Source organism: Colius striatus, chromosome 10, assembly GCF_028858725.1.
Source record: "Colius striatus isolate bColStr4 chromosome 10, bColStr4.1.hap1, whole genome shotgun sequence".
In the NCBI taxonomy this organism is placed as follows: Eukaryota; Metazoa; Chordata; class Aves; order Coliiformes; family Coliidae; genus Colius; species Colius striatus.
This window is the reverse complement of record NC_084768.1, coordinates 23,092,658-23,111,273: the sequence shown is the minus strand read 5'-3', so window position 1 is coordinate 23,111,273 and position 18,616 is coordinate 23,092,658.

Sequence of the window (18,616 nt, the reverse complement as noted above, 5' to 3'; positions counted from 1 at the left end):
AGATTACACTAACAGTAATTACAATTTTATTAATCTTATTGCATTTGAGCTAATACTCTCATGCAAAACTTGCATTACAATTGAAAATTGTTATTTTTCTATCTGTCCTGGGCAAGATAGAAATAACTATCTTCTTAAAGAAAGGAATTATCTGGTTAATTACTCTGAAATTGGCCTCAAAGTCAAGCCCAAAGGATTATCTGCATGTCCTGGTATTATCTATTTTTTTCCCTTGTTTAGTATTCAAGATATTTGTGTGAAAGAAAGCATTTCACTCCTCCTTCAATCTTGCTTTTCTTAGTATTCAGTCCTTCAAGACAAAAAATTTTTATTGGTAGTATCAGTTTGTTGGCATAAGAAAAATAAAAAGTGAAATATTGTTAGCATTTTACATAAAATCTGCCCATAACTGTGCAGAAGAAGATAAATGTCACAGGGTGAAGTCCTTCAGAAAACACCCATCAGCTAGGTGGTGTCTTGACTACATCTAGCCCTGTCTCACTCACTGGAAAATACTGGTGTGTACTGGGAAAACAGCAAAGCAGCACTAATTGCAGTGATGAAACTTGCCCAAAAGCTCAGGATTATATCTGTCATGATTTAGGGGTGGGTTGGAAACAAACAGATGCACAAAACTGTCAAAATTTTAAAACCCTGTTAACACTTTTCAGGGAGGACATTAGACAGTAGTAGTGGTCCAAGTAGACAGCTGGCGAAATACTGAAAACAGTAAATCCTCTTGGGAAATATATATACATGTTTTTCTGACATCTTTTCAGTGTCTGTGGAACTGTTTGCCAGGCCAAAGTAAGGTTTGGATAAGTCAAGCAGTTGGATGTGAATGTCTGGTTCTGGGTGAACAATGCGGTAGCTAACTGGGTTAGAGAAGCAGAGCCTGAGATAGTACGTGAACTATGTGAATGTTGGAGAATAGAAAGAATGGAAATTGTTGTCTATCTGCAGTAATTGATCCTCCTTCACAAATAAACTAAATGAATTATTCTTACAGCAGCTTCCACCAAGATAAAATTCCTTGTTTTAACAGTGATGACTGATCATTAAGAAGGGAGATTAAAAATAAGTATGAAAGATGAAAAGATTAAGCAGGTATGCATGGAAGGTGAAAATTTTATCAGTGTGAACATCTCTATTAGAATTTTAAAGGAGGCACTGCTGTGAAAGCAGGATCTGTGGGTTGATAGGGTTTACTGTAAACTTCATCTTGACCATCTGCCACCATGCATTAGATACACTTTTAGTCTGAAGAGAAACATATTCAAAACTTGATATTCCTCCTAGATAACAAGTATCTAAAATTTTATCAGCACATGGCACTTGATTTGAATTTACTTATCTCTGAGGTAAATGAAATTAAGAATGAAGTATATGTTCTATCAAATCAGTGAATTAGTTCTGAATGATAACATTAAAGACAATTTCCATTGCTAAAAGTGAAATAAATTCAGATTATGTTGAACAAATAGGTTCTTTCATAGCTTTAATATTGTACTTGCCAACTTGGAGGGCAGGTAAAACGGACTTCATCTCTTGTTCTTACCTCCTAGAGTGTCAGAAACTCTGCACCGAAACCAAATGTCAAACAGCATGGTGAAGGTTTAGCATTTTCCTGCTTCATTTTTCCACTCTGAAGTGCAGAGGTGGTAAGTGAAACACTTATCTAATTCCATAGCACACTGTGTCTATCTTATGTAACATCATCCTAATCACATTTTAAAAGATTGCATTACTCTTTTATCGTCAGAACTACTTAACATATTTGTATTTTATTTAATTTATTACCTATAATGAACTTGTATATATTCACAAATATGTGGTGTTTCAATCACATAGGTATTTCTTAGTTACTTACCTTTGTTACCTTCTTTCTGTCAGTTCCAGTTCTTGTTTTGTCAAAATATACTTGGTAATTTCTTGATGCAAGGTTTGTCTGGTTATTGGGGGGAGAAGTGTTTATTTTGTTCTTGGACTTTTTGGCATAAAAAAAGAAAATGTTTTAAACATCAAAAAAATGCACACCTCTTTTGGAAAGGGATGATCTGTCTGGAATTGCAACTCAGCAGCTTCCATCAGGGAAGATGTTTGCAATATACATTGATCCTGGTGAGGTTATCTCTGGTATAGCATAAAGTGGAAAATTAAAAAAAAAAAAGAGGTCATTTTTTGTGGAAGGTTTAAGGAATGATAAAACCGAGGATCTTGAAACAGATGTATTCTTTCTACATAAAGAATGTATAAGACTAAAAAGGAGTTGACTAAGAAGCCATCCAGTTACTGTTAGATCATAATTGCATTTCCATTAGTTTTCTCCCAGTCTATTGTTTGCAGATTTTCAACATATTTATTTGGGTATTATTTGAGAAAAAAAGGTGATTTGGAATGAAAATAACAGCATGAGATTCCATTGCTTCCACAAAAGCAGCAACTTGAAATACTATAGCTTCATCTTTTAGAAGTGCTACTCTTTTGGGAATACTTGCCGTGGACAGAAATAAGATAATTCTTCAGCTATTCAGAAATATGCACTTTATGGCTGTGGCAAATCCTGACAAATTGCACTTACCACACTACATTTTTAAATTCCTTTACTTAAACTTCTTGAAGAACATCAACACCACACTGATAAGACATCACAGTCTTCTTTCATCATGTAATGAATGGACAATGTTTAAAGGCAGAGAAAGCTAAGCTGTGATTACTATTTTGTTTTTGTTTTCCAGAAAGAATTTTTTGGAGGGGAAAAAAATCACACTGTAATATTTGTCATTGTTTTATTTCTTTCAACTTTAAATAGCACTTTGGGACTGAATTAAGATGAATACTTCATGAAAAAATTTTTTTGTGCGTTGTTCACTAACAACATTTATTTTCCCAGAAGGATATCTTGATATTAATAATCAGATAAAGCTCTAAAAAATACACCTAAAAACTTCATCACCAACAAAAAAGTAAGAATTTTTAGTGAAAGATTAGTATTTTTAAGTGGAGGTACTAGAGGTTTGAAATTCACAAATGCACATTGATGTCATAAAAGTTATAAAAGAAAAGGAATAGGAATAGTAAACAATGAGGACTGATAGATTTTCACTATATTTAATTTTGTTTTGATGTGTCTGGAACACAGAAAAGATTTTAGAAGTCTACAGCTTGCAAGGACAACCTCCAATTAAGAGAATATTAGAAAGAAAAAATAGCATTTAAGTCTCCAATCTAGATGAAGACTTTTTAAATTATTAGTATTTTATTATTTTTATGTTCACAGCCCTTGAGTGAGTAAATTCTAGTCTCTGTTACTTTTCAGATAAGTGAATTTCCATATTTGAACTCAATATTTTGTCATTACAAGTGTGAATAAACAGATCTTTTTGAATAGTGCGGAAGTATGAGAAAACAATGCCTAAATAAATATTGCCAAAACCACTTTGCTGCCAAATGTCACCCTTAACCAAAGATATGTGACTAATAAAAGGTAACTAAAAAAATCCATCAATCTAGGTTAATATTAGTAGGAAAAATACTAATATAGTTTTTTAAAGCTGATGAAGTTGTTTAGTGCTACGTCTGTGTCTGTTGAAAAAAAGTCACAGAAAACTTAACAACTGTCCCAAGTGAGTGTTATCTCAGCATTTTCAATATCAATCATCTGACTATGTCTAGATCAAGATTTCCTCTCCACTGCAATGTCATTGTTTCACAGAGGTGAAACAATGGATGCACCCCTATATATCCATCAGAAGCAAAATTTCTTGAAAAAATGAGATGATGAAGCAGAAATAGGCATCAGTCACCAGGATCAATCTGCCTCTCATCACACTCTTTGCCTGCTCCAGCAGGATCAAAGGGATACCCTCACAGTCTTCACATTCAGCCTTTGTAGTCACTCCCTATGCACTCAAGATCTCTCAACTGGCAGTACACTCTGCAGAACCAGAGGCAGAGGAGATTTACATGTGTCACCAAAAGCAGGGAGTTTACAGCCTCAGTTCTCAGCAGTTTCCATCTTGTCCTACTTTAATAGCACAGGTTTCAAGTCTACATATCTGCAAACATTTTGTTGATCTTAATCACTTTCCCCATCAGTCCCCACTTCTCACCATTTCTTCACCTTGCACCTCAGCACATTGACTAGAGCACACCTCATACAGACGAGGTCAGTGTTGTCACCAGTGAAGTCAGCCAGCTCATCCTGCACAGCTGGACATCCACGTCCACTCTCAGGTTCTCTTTCTGGTCAAGGACTGTGATATGTTAAGTATACTGCGTCTCCAGCTCACACTGGCCATGAAACAAAACACAATACTGTGCTATGCAGCCTTCAGTAGATAAGTTGCAGGCTTTTCCCACACATCCAATGAGCAAGGATTTTGTCTTGCTCAGAACACTGCAGTAGTAAGTCCTCAAACCCAGCAGCTACCAGAAGCCCCTAAAGAGAAGGTCTATAAGCTGCAGCAACTACCTTGGCTCTGTGTGCTGCTACCAGGCTTAATAATCAGATTTAATGATCGTCCTAAAATATCACGTGAGATACCTGTGATATAAATCAATGTTTAACAAAGGCAAAAAGTACTGCTCACTAAATAGAAATACTTGCATTTGTTTAGTGAGCTTAATTGAAAGCTTCTTGATGTGAGCAGTGTCCTTTTGAGGATCTAAACTCTGTGATAATAAGCTGTTTTCCCTCACTTAGAGATTCTTTTTCTTTGTGAATGATGAGCAGTTTCAAAGATCAAAAGGTAAATTCTCATCTGCTGTCTTAATTTAAAAGGTATTTTAACATTCTGATAAGCCCAGGAGTTTTGGAAGGCTTCATTTTGTTTGCCTCACCAGTCAAGGAAAATCTTAAGGTAATTAACTGAAGTTAGATATCTCAGAAACAGTCCTTGCATTTAGCAGATGAATACAAAAATTCACATAGGAAAGCCTGCATCCATTAATGACTGAATTGCTTTGTCTACTGTTAAACACAACTAATTTCAATGAAGATCAAGATTGAGAGAGAAAGACATTTTACTGCATTTAGATATAATCACATAGAATTCTAGAAGTGGAATGCATAATCAATATTCAAATGATGTGGAATTAAACTCTTCCGATAGAAGAGAATTTGACAACATTTTCCCATAGCTGCAGACAAGGAAGATCCTGAACTTCTATGAACAAAGACCAATTGATTATACAACGCAAAACTTTGAGCCTTCCTGAACATGTAGATTCTAGTAGTATTTGCACGCAGTATTTTGTGTAAGACCAAAATGTACACCTGTCCATGCTAAGCCTGTGATATTTGACAAAATAATAAAAAATTCCTTTAATTTCATGTGACCGTATTATCCCATAATGTCAGTTGTCTGTCTCTTATTCCATGCATAACATCATAAGATATTTATGTCAAGGATTAATGGGAACAATGCAATTGCTATTAAAAAGATTCCAAAAGTTATGGATTAAATGAGAAACTAAAACCCAACAAGACTTATGTTGGCAAAGTGTTTTACCACAGGTATAAACAATCAGACATGACTGCAATTTCTACATCTCATATTAAGCATTTTAAAAAGACTTTTTGTAGATGCTGATAACTTGTCTACGGTGAAAGAAAGTAAAAAAATCTGAGACTGTAAAGTATACAAACTGAAGAACTGCAAAATAAATTACGCCTTTTAAAATGTTCTAAAGATTGATACAGATATTACTACAAAATTATAACAAAATAATAAATAATGCTATAGTCCTGCAGTAAAATGAGTTTAAATCTATAGAACTACTCAGTATTTCACTATTATAGAGAAAACAGTCTGATTTAAAAAAGCTTACCTTTCATCAACTGTTGGGTAATTATTTATTTTTAGATTATAGAGACTTGCTATGAGACAAAAACCACCTTTGAATTCTCAAATTTCCCTGGAATGGAAAATTATTTTAATCTGAGCTTAATTAGCTTTCTCTTTTTAACTTAAGCTGCCAGAAGCATTTGGAGCTTCTTCTTTTCATTAGGAAAAAGAACTTATGACAGTCAGGAATTTGGCATGATTCCAGTCATTTTAAAATGATGCATAAAATATCTACTTGTCTTAACATCAACATAAAATAAAACTAGATAGTTCTGTGCAAAATTCAATGTCCTTGTCAAAGCCCTTGTTATACAATCATTTACCTTCATGGAAGCTGAGTAGCAACCCAAAAGGGTTTTGTGATCCATTGGTCAAACTGAAGTTTGCTTTACGTCAATTAACATCCTCATGAAAGTCAAGGGAAGACCAAATTCACAGGCTAGAAATTCGATCCAAAGCCAACTGAAGACACAATATTTTCCATCTCCATAGAGTGCCTGGGAAATGTTTTCCATAACACTACTGGGGGATACTCCTAATCTCTAGCATTTAAAACTAGTTTTTATCATAGAAAACTGTACTTATTCTTTTCCTTTTTTACCCCTGTTCTCAGAATGCTAACTATGCTCCCACAACACTTTCAGATTAATTTCTGTACTTTCTTCAGGGTTCATTCTTACTGATGGGTATTTTTTACCTTGTAACTTTCCTGGGTAAAAAGACTGAATCAATAGAAATTCTCTTGGTGCTCTCTTTAGTCTCAAAGTTGTACTGAAGATGTGAAAATTTCAAACATAGCTAATCTCTTCCTGTCCTCTTAAGAATAATCAAAACAGATTGGTTAAGGGTTGACTTATATTTGATCAGAATGGAAGAATTAAAATGCAAACATCTGATATAGTCTCAGCTGTAGCTGGGAAAGCCTCCTTTCCTGATTAACACAGAACTTTTTAATTAACTGTTGCTGAAAACAAATTAGTAACCATCTTTCACTAGTTGATCTTGTTTGCAGTGGCTGTTCATTGGGACTGGAGGTAGCAAATGATGGAGTGCTGGAAAGTCAGATCATTTATAGTATGTGTCACTTGGAAGATATGTATTATTTTCTTGCTCACATAGCTAACAATTACCAATTCATATTATTCTACTGTACTTCAAATGCCACCCAGCATGACAATATCTTCCTTCTCATACTACAGCAAAAGATCTGTAAAAATCCATGGGTTTTAGACCACCCACAGAACACAGATGTTCACTGTTCTAGGCCAGTTCACAAGTAGTCTCTGCAGGCAGATTTTGCAAATTCTGACATACTATGAACTCTCAAAATAGCACCTTTTTTTTTTTTTTTTTGCATATAAAAGATACCTCTTTATGCCTTCTTTCAATATGATGCCTAATAATTTTACTTAATACTCCTCATTCTTTTATTTGGAGAATTATATTTTACTCTATTTTTTATTAGATTTTTAAAAAAATCTTATAATGTTGAGAGGTTTTTGGTTTGTTTTTTTTTTTTAATTTCTAGCTGAAGAGGTTAGTTTCTTTTATCATTTTCTTTGGATATAATTCAGTATCTTTGTCAACTCTTCTCATTCTTCTCTTCAAGTTTTACCATAGCTTTCCAAGAAGATAAATTAACTGTATTTAAGGTTTATGAGATAGCACCATGGTATAACAGTTAAGTTATGCAAGCAAATAACTACACCCTGGCCTGAGTTTTAACTAATGTTGCAGACCATGGGAAACTACTGCAAATGACAAGAAAAAAGGATGAACATAGCAGATAACAGAGAAGTTCATTGGAGTGACAAAAAGCACCGTCACAAGTGGTGAAGGGAGGTTATGTATGGGAGTGACAGCCAAGCTTCACAGATAACTCAAGAGGGGCAGTGGGAATCTCTCAGGAGTACAATCTTGCAATGGCAACAGCTCCTGGTAACTGTGCTGGTGATACCATACAAGGCCAAGACATCCTTTTAGCAACATGATACAGGAGACAGAGGTAGACAAAGGGAGAGGTGAAGACAAAAAATGGGTAAATGAAGAAAAGAGGGATTAGAGGAGTTGGTGCCATGTGGGCAGGCACAGGTCAACATGCTTGTCTGTCTGAACTCTGTACTTCATCACTGCCATCAGCCCTGTCTTCCTTTTACACCCTATTCCTAAATATTTACTGTGTGACCTCACTTTCTATCTGAGCAGAAAGGAAGTGGTCTCAGTGAAAAAAATCATAGGTCTGGATGCCAGTAACTAGTGGGACTGGAGTACGGGTGTGTTCCTCTGGTGAACTTCAGTTATCTGTATCCATGTGCATGCATGTGCTTGCATATCGGCCTGTTCCTCTCTGGACTGCATGTTTGTCTTTGCTCCTGGTCAGACCTACAAAGGGGAACAACAACCACATAAACTGGGCTTGAACAGGATATTTTACTACTCTGAAAATGTTGTACATCATCAGCATACTATATACTACCTTTTTCAGATTACAAATGAATACTCTGAATACCAGAGATTTCAGCACAGGTCTTTGGGGGATTTCACTGACAGCATGCTACAGTGCAAAAACTATTTACAATTTCTGTGTCTCTATGATTTCTCTACAATCTCTTTAGAACCTGTTTTAGACAATTTTCTTTATGTTCAGTGCTTTACTAGTGCTCACCACTCAATGTCTTAAGGAAATGGATGGCTTGAGACTGAGACTGATTAACCAATATAATTTTTCAATATTTTCTATCATTTTTCAATATTTAGAATACATCTGCCAAATTCATGGGCAAAGATTTGATTTAAGGCAATAACATATAGTATTTGTCCATTGTATATGCTCTCTCTTCAGTGAAACCTGTTATCTCTAAAACAGAGATAATAGACTTTAATCGGGTAAATGCACAGCACAAAGAGGTTAAGGAAAATAAATTTAAGCTCTTTTCTGAAAATATATTTTATAAAATACATTTAAAGATTGAATCTCTTGAGATTGTCTTATATTTAAAAGATGTTTGGAGAATACTTAAAGTTCATTCTATTTTGAAGTGCTTTCAGAGTCTAGAATGTTTCAGAACATTAAAATAATGAACAATTAACAGCAACTATTATGAATGATCCTTCATTCAGTAATGGATCTGGATGTACTTAACATCATATTTCTCAATGACCTGTGGAAATTACAATTGCTTATAATGATGCCACTCTGCTTTTGCTGGTGTGTAAAAATGCTGTCTGTCAGAAGGGCATCACTTTTTCCTATTGCAGCTAGTGACGGGACAAGGGCCAATGGAAAGAAGTTGGAACACAAAAAGTTCCATTTAAACATAAGAAAAAACTATTTTACTGTGAAGATGAGGGAGCCCTGGCACAGGCTGCCCGGGGAGGGTTTGAGACTCCTTCACTGGAGGTTTTCAAAACCTGCCTGGACACATTCCTGTGTGACCTGATCTAGGTGAATCTGCTTCTGCAGGAGGGTTGGACTAGATGATCTCTAGATGTCCTTTCCAACCCCTACCATTCTGATTCTATCATTCTATGAAAAGACCAATCCGTTCTCGCATTTTAGAGGCTAAAAAGAAAGATTAAAATAATGAGGCAGTTTTCAGTTTCCAAGTATGTATGTTACCTCAAATACACAAACATAAACACTTAAGTCATAAAATCTACCAAAACTTATTTTTTCTTCTTCTGTGACAGAACTGTATAGAACTATCAAGTTTACCAAATATAGCATCAAAACTTTGAGAACTGAAAACTGAGGAAACTATTCTTATAAAAGCATCAAAACCTTAAACGAGCTTTCTCAATGCAGAACTGTGAAAGCAGATTTGAAAAAAGTACCAAATGCTAAGGATTTAAATTTTTGTTACTATGTAACAGTTTGCTCTGCTTGCTAGAAAATTAAGGATATAGCCAAGCTATTCTTCAACTGTTGAAAAAGATAGAGCTTCTAAGCTGAGTCCCTTTTTTATACTCTAAAGAAAGCAGCTTCCAACTGTAACTTCTACAGAAAACCTGTAAGTCAGTCAAGAAAATTAGACCTTTAGGCTTTCAGAAAAGAATAAACTTGAAGACATGGCCTCTGAAGTCCTATATAGCTATCAAAAGTTGAAGTTCATGGCAAACAAGTTTATACATGGCTTGTACTTTATGCAGAAAGATGATGTATTTCTCAATACAATCTTTCCCTGAAAAGGAAATGCATGGGGAAATTTTCTTTTTCCTATCTCTATTAAAAAACCTACAGTGAGAGTCAAGGCTGTTTTCTATTCTGTTTTCTCTTATTAGTCTATTAGTTTAACTATCTTTTGTTGTAGGGGCCTAAAAAGATAATGTCCAATTTTTTAATTCAACAAGTCACTTCCAACATGAATGGGTGGAGGGTTTTATTGACCTTTAGATAGGAAATAAAATGAGTAAAGATTTCTGTTGAGCACATTCACTTCAGCACTCAGCACTGCTTCAGAATCCTGACCTTTCAGACACATTGCCTCTCCAACAGCATATAAAGGTACTGCGGTGATAATTTTTAATACTGTTTTCTACTCAACCTAATGAATTATGCTTTGCTATTTTTTTCTAGCAGAAGGAAAAGTGATGCTGTAGATAGATTTCATTTTTTTATGGTAGTGCTTTTTAGTGTACTAGTGTACTATTGCAGCTGCAATACTAAAATACTACATTCTTCCTCTCCCCACAATGACAGACCCCAGGAGAATTGGTTATTAACTCTAAATGAGTATTGCAGGACTGCCTTAAAAGATTTCTGCTCTTAAATGTTGAGATGGAATGAAAATAGAGTACTCTTGGGTGCCAAGAATTCCCACACAGCTGTGCTGTGACTAGAGCAATGAGAAAGTTAGCTCTGAAGGTCTATAGGGAGGATGCTATGACTTACATTTTGGCTTCAGTTCACACAGTATGTATTTCCTGAGTCAGTAACATTACCTGCAATAACCAAATTTGGTCTTCATTTCAAAGGTGAGATTATAAAAAACACATTCTGCTGCAATTTTCTGTCCAAATCACATATTTGTCCCTAGTAAAGTTGGGAAGGGAAATGAGCAAAAGCCCATGAACTTTGAAACTCATTTCTTGATCACTGGAAAATTGATATATTTTCTTGTAACTTTCAAATAAGTATAGAGCAGACTTGATGTTTATTGCATGACCTGAATTAGATTCATTTTTGAAAATTTTATTACGAAAAATTATGCATTGAAAATTCTCAACACAATTGCTAAAATTCCTGGGAGTAACAGTGTCATTTTACAAGATTTTCTGAAAAGGCAATGGCAGCACCAGAATTCTTCATGAAGCACAGCATCACTAGAATTTGTATGTATTGATAGGGATTGAAGTAAGATCTCTTCAGTTCACACAGAATGCAAATGAATTGTCTCTTCATAGCTTTATTGATTTGAAAATTCATATGGTTCTGTGTGTACATGTCATCTTTCTTTATGAACTACCTTATTTGTTCAGTATTTAGCAGCAATGATTTTCCCCTATCTTTTCCACAAAGGCCAAGAATCTTACTTAAATTACAATGCAATTTGTCTTCAAGTAATACTACAGGATGAAAAGGTCTTAATCTTAGATAATGTTATTGTAAATACTAGTGTTAGCTAATAATAGAACATAATAAAACATGGATATCCACAAGGAAGGGCAATTTAGGTATCATTAAAACATTTCATTAAATACAGCCATTTTGGCTAGTTTTTATCAGATTATAAAAATAAGATGTATGGTTATTACGTTCCAACATAATCTCATGAAAGAAATACAAACAACACATACACATGAAAAGGAATTAAAAAAGAATGCTTTGACCTTTTCCCAGAATAACTGAAAAGAGTTGTTGAAACTAGCAAACCATATTTTTTTCTACAAAATACAAAGATAATTAAAAAATTTGTATCAGAAGTATTTTGACCAGCTCTCAACCCTATATACATTCTACCACAATTCCACTATCTCTTAAAGTCAAGTAAATTAATAAATGTGACTGTTGCTGAAAATAAATCTTGCAGCCACATTTTTTCTCTTTGCTTCCATGAATGTTGCTTTATTATCTACTCCCTTTTGCCAGTGTTATATAACATTATGGAGCAAACATGTCTTGTCTCATGTAGATAATCCCTCCCTGGCATTGGCTGCCAATTGCAATCACAGAATTCTGTGTAAATCCATATTTTTCCTCTCCTTACATAGTAAAATTAACATCAGTCCATCATGATTCACTTCTCCATTTTTTTTCCCAGTAATTTTAAAATTCATATTTATGGTACACAAAAAATCATCAGTTGAGCAGTCAAGTATCACAAAAGCTGAAAAATATCGAAAGACCACAATTAATTTCTGTTAATAATGGTTAAAAGACTCTGAACATATTCACATTGATGTTTTAATAAAACTATGAATAGGTATCTGAATTTCTGTGTTGTAAGCATAATAATAGCAATTTCACACAGGAAAAGGTGTTGAAAAGATATATGAGAGCATGCAGAGTTGCTTTTGCACATAAAACCCACAAACCAACCAACCAAACCACCTTCACACGCTGAGTGTTTTGCTAGATGGTCAAACAGTATATGTAATTTTATGAATCAGAGATTCATAGAATCAAAGAATCACATAATTGTTATGGTTGGAAAAGATCTTTAAGATCCTTGAGCCCAACCACTAACACCGCCAAGTCCATCACTAAACTAAACCATATCCCTCAGTACTTCATCTATGCATCTTTTGAATATCTCTAGGAATGGTGACTCCACCACCTCCCTGGGTAGTCTATTCCAATGTTTACTATCACTCTCAGTGAAAAAGTTTTTCTTACTGTCAAATCTAAATGTCCCTTGGTGCAATGTAAATCCATTTCCTTGTGTTGCATTGTTCATTACTGTAGAGATTGACGTTCGTGAACCTTCTCATCAGCACCCTTTCAGCCATGTCCCAGATCTTGGCTCCTTGCAGGCAGTACAACTCTTGCAGCTCCTTATCTGACAGACAGATGGGTCTCTTCATGTCTTTTAGCACTGAGTCACCCACAACGAGCACCCATCACTTCTTTCTAGAGTGCCTGCTGCCTGCTGCCAATGGAGTGGTCAGTGGTGGATTGGTCATTGAAATTTTCCCGTTTGGACCTTGCTCATCTGTGTCCTCCATTGTTAATGCTTCAAATTTTTTATTGACTGGGACACTGGAGTGAGGGTTATGAAGTGGAGCCCTGCTTTTTTGTGTCATCAGGGTCCAAGGCATTTAATTTTCAGCAATGGATGGTACCTGGTTTTGGAACCATCTGTCAGTCTCTAGCTCTGCTCCTCTGATACTTTGGAGCCTACTAATAGTTACTTGCAGCTCTTTTAGCTGATGCTGCAGCTCTTGGATTTGATGGCACCTGCACTGCAGCATCCTTGCTACCCAGCTCCATCTGGCTGAATGCATCCATCTTCTGAAGGGCATTCTCGTTCTGAGCCCTGGCTTTAGCTCACAAATGCTCAGTATCTTGCCAGCTTAAGACCGGAGCACTCTCCTGGATTGTGGCTGTGTGTGGGTTGTAGGTTATTCCCTGCCTGTTCTCCCTGCTCACCTTGCCACACAAACTGACACGGCAGGCCCTGTTTGCCCATCCTACTCACCATGTTCCTGTTTGCCATGCTCCCTGGGTTCCATTTAAATCCCTTGCAATTGCCTCAGCTTTGCCTCCCAGAAGGACCATGCCCTCATGAGAGCTGCTGGCTCCTGGTAGGTCTCCTCATTGATCCTCCACTGTCCCTGCTCATGGAACCCCTTGCTCTCTCTAATCAGTTGCTCAGTTGCAAAAACTGAGCCTCACTGCTGCTGTGTGTCTCACCTACTGAACCAAGATAAAGCTTTTTAATTGAGAACCCCAGGATCTGAGGCTCAGCTGATGGATCTGCCTAGTTAAAATTACATTTCAGCTTCTCCTGCTTCCTTTTTTTTTTTTTTTTTGGCCAGTGAATTAAAAAATATTTTTTCCACATATATATTCTTTCACAAGAAAGGAAAGACATCTGGTGAGATCATTGTAGAGGAGAGATCCTAAGGAAGAGATTTTTTTTTTTCTTAGCTGTGAAAGACATGATGAGCAGAAACAGAGAAACAAATGGAAAGGAAAGAAAAGAGAAGCAAAATCAAGGAATAGGAAATAGAGAGAAGAAACCTCGAAGAATGTTTAGGTTTATAAGAACCGTAGAAGAAACATGGTTGATAGAAACTGAAGATCAGATGCTTCATCCTTTACATTTTGTGTAGAGAAAATGTGATTTCTGGAATACATTGCTAGGGGTGAACATCTCTCTGGAGTGGCTGATCTATGAATGTGAAGTTTGAGGAATATCTCAAAGCCAATATTTAAATATCTCTTATGCAAAAGAGTTTTTCTCTTCAATTTTTCACTTTTATCTCTTAAGAGAAAGGGAAGATTTCCTGTACATGTAGGTATGTACACACACACCAGGTAAGATAAATAATCATGCAGCAGGCACACAACACTTTGCATGGTGTTGACAATCATTGACATGTAAGTGCCAACTTGTCCTCATACATAGTAGTTCTGATCACCACTTCAGATTTATCAAGACATAAGTGATCCCCTGAAGGCAGAATTGTTTCCTGATACAGAGGCTGTGCAAATAGCTGTGTGGAACTGGAGCAAGAAAAATCACTGACTTTTTCAGCATATTCCTCCTTCATGTTCAGCTCTCTAGGAACATGTTGTCTGCAAGAGACAGCAATATTGCTGGGAGACAAAGAAAATGAAAAATTAAAACTGAAGATTATAGTGAGAGCAAAACCAGATGTTACCCACAGTGTTTTTCTTGTATGACACTGCCTGCAGGCCAAGGAGAGCTGGGGCCAGTTACCTTAAACTGTACGACATGCAGATGCTCAAATTGGTTCTTATCAGTGAAAAGACCTTTTTGGTCAAAGTTCAGTTGGAATAATTTATTAATATACCAATCAGCATTTTCACTCCAGGCAGTTATAAGCAGCTGCTTTGTATGTAATGAGTATTTAACTATACAAACAAATCTTTGCATCTGTACTTGTAAATAAATCTGCACCTTAAGATGCCCAGTGTTGATCTGTTGTTAGTATAAATCACATGTATCTAGCAACAGGACAAGGGGTAATGGGATGAAGCTGGAACACAAGTTCCATTTAGATATAAGAAAAACTATTTCACTGTGAGGGTGAGTGAGCCTTGGCACAGGCTGCCCAGGGAGGGTGTGGAGTCTCTTTCCTTGGAGGTCTTCAAGACCCACCTGGACACATTCCTGATCTAGTTGGGACCTGTTTCTGCATGGGGGTTGGACTAGATGATCTCTAAAGATCTCTTCCAGCCACTAACATTCTATGATTCTATGATTCTAACAAAAAGAGAAAAAAAAAAAGAATAGGATTAAGAAAAAATGTGTACTAAAAAAAATATTTATGAAAACCAAATATGAAGTAGTCTTCACAGTTAACAACTAAAACAGAGAAAGAACAGAGGTTTAATAGATTACTTAAGTAATTCACTGACATTCATGATACTGTGCTCTATAGTAATATTTTTTAGACTTTTCTTCCCGTCTCAGAGGTCCAAAAGTTGAATAAAATAGAATAATTTCAATTGAAAAGGTCCTACAATGATCATCTAGTTAATCTGCCTCAGTAAAAGTTAAGCAAATGATTAAGGACATTGTCCAAATGAAGACTAAAAGGTAAAACTAAAGCAGGATTGTCTTTGAATATTTTCCAGGAGGTCTTATGACTTTAGATAATATTTAGAATTTTTCCTTTAAAATGAGAGGTTGCCCTTTTTGTGTGGTTTTTTTTTTTTTAGGAGGTGATTTTTAATTGTTTTTTAATGCTTTATTACTGTTGTAGCCATAATATGTAAATAAAATCTTGTGTTATTTTATGTATTTGATAATATATGAACTGATGCAGTTAATTAACAAATAGAGAAGGAATACTTGGTATATCACAGAAAATACTGGTATAAATAGATCAAGTGTAAGATCAAAGGGATGGATACAATGGGGTAATTTAGAGCTTTTCAATAGTCTATAATTTGAAACCATTCATTTGAGCATAAGTAGAATACTTATTCCAAAATAATTAGTGCCTTTTGGATTGGAAGATAAGAGAGCAGGCGGTAATAAACAGCTATTAGCCGTTCGATAAGAGAGCTAATATTTAAAAGCAGCAAAAAATATGTATGTCAAGACATAAGCATGTCAAGTACACTGTGGCAGGGATGGGAGGGGGAGGTGTGAGTGGCTGTAAGGTGAATTGCTGCTGTCTGGACCTAAACGATGACAGTTAAAAAGGAGTTGGCTGCAACATAATATAACTCAATATACAGATATATTACTTTTGAAAAAATGCTTTAAAAATACATTGTTCTTCACAGTTAAGCCTACAACAAAACACAAATTATAACTTTTGGAAAACAACACAAAACAAAGCACTTGGGTTTAACTGACTGTAAGATGCCACCGTTGACTACCTCTTCTTTACATTGACTTAACAATGTAAAATGGAATATAAAATCCACACAAGCACAATGAAAGATACTTTATGGTGGAAAGGGGTTTTGCTGTCAATAAGAATACAGCATTCAAATACATTTTTTGAAGACAAATGTTCATAGAACAAGGTGTTATCTAATGTGATATTATTTTGGTTTATCTCTTTTCCTAAAGCACTGAGGATGGTTACTGACTCTAAACCCCCTGAAGACTAGATAATAAATTGTATGGTACATGATAAAACACAGATACTGAAAGAAGATAATGAATGAAATTATGTGTCTCAGTGAACATGATTTGAATTAACATAGCTTTACTTATTAAGGCAATCTTTACTTACCAAGTCATGCAAGTACTAAAGATACTAAGAGCATCTTTAAACAGAAAATACTTGGATATTTATAACCAATTAAATAAACCGTGTTTTCCTTATATAGAGAGCTGAGGATGACATCTATGGAGGAGGTACCATCCCTTATTATTATATAAAATTCTTTGCTATAAATAACAGTAATTTCTGGTAGCCCTTTTAACCCCAGTTTCATATTTCATAGTCCTTTGAGATGGGGAGTTTTACATCCTCAACCAAAAAGAAAGAAGGGCATGAGCTACTCAGATATTTTATTTTTTAAAAAAAGAAGGATTACACAATGTAAACGAGGCACTTTTATGTTCATACAACCAGAATAAAAACAAAAAAAACCTCCCTGCAGCAAAAAATTCTCTGTCCTCTTATGTTAAAACTTAAAAAGAAGAGTCAGTCTTAGAGAAGCAAATTCACAAAAAAATCTCCAACTGTCCAGCTGTTTTCTTTTTTCACAGTTCTGATCAAAATCCTCAAATAGAATAGAAAGCAGGAGTTCTCAGAAAGCAAGGTCCTCTTTCTTGGCTTTAACAGCAAAAAACAAAACATATTCCACTTGCTTCTGTTCAATATCTATTCAAGTCTTCTCATGTCATCTGGTGAGGCCCCTGAAAAAAAGCAATGGCAATTTTTATATAGTGATTCAGTTTAGTTTTGGTCTTGCATTGTTTAAATCTCAAGGAGTTTTACTACACAATACAAAATGGAAAAGTACTTGTCTTTTTAGTGGACATAATTTCAACATGAAGAAGATACATACCTACACAGAGTTTTCCTGGCTTTGAAAAGCCTTTATAAAACTTTTCCTGTAAACAAAATTCATTCATTGTGGGAAACTGCTCATCTATTACAGATTGCTTTGAGGAGTATGACACTCATATTTATGTGATGTGGGTTTTGAAATTGTCATTTTTCTTTGTACATTTTTAGCTTGAGTTACATAGTATACACATTTTTTTTGTTCTGATTTCCGCTCCTAAATCAGAATTAACAAGTCTTCCTATAGTAGCTAAACTTATCAGGAAACCATATGCAAAATATTTACTGTATATCCCAGAGGTCCTGCATAATACTGTCTTGATAAATAATGCCAAGGAAAAAAAAAGATAAATACAAGAATGTGCTTAAATTACTCTAACAGGTAAAATAGCCTCAGAAGAATTCACATATTCCATAGAAACTATAAAAGCTGATGCAATAGCTCTATTCATCGGGCTGACATTATTTTTTGTATGAATTTTAGAAAACAAGTATAAATGAAAAAAAAATAACCCAATGAGACAATACTCTCCATGAAGAGGGTGCTAAAATGTCAACAAAAATATTTACACTAAATAAGGTTTTCCAAGATGAAGTTAAATCTAGATTTAATAAGATTTATTTCTAGATCAAGTTCATATTCTTTTTCTATGTTGTCTCAGGGCTGCATAACAAAATCTTTAAACAAGGGTTGGCATTAACCAATGACAGAGTCCTAGTGAAATATTAGTGATCTCTAAGCTGTACTACTTGATACAGGCAGCCTGGCCTTTTAAACCAGAAAACTGGAGCAAATCTCCAGCCTCACAGGAACATATGCGTGGAACCAAAACCAAAATCCTTCAAGTGCTTCCTAGTAAGATTGTATACATAAAAAAAAAAAAAAATATATTATAGAATCATAGAATGGTAGGGTTGGAAGGGACCTTTAGAGATCATCTAGTCCAACCCCCATTTAATCAATTATTACTTAATATTTCTCTATTGCAGCAAAAGCTGCAAAAATACAGATTGAAAGAAAATCTATGTGTAATCTCTTTGACCTTTCACTCAAAGCTGAAGATCTGAGTATGTGATTTAAGTGTGTGCATGCAGCAGGTACA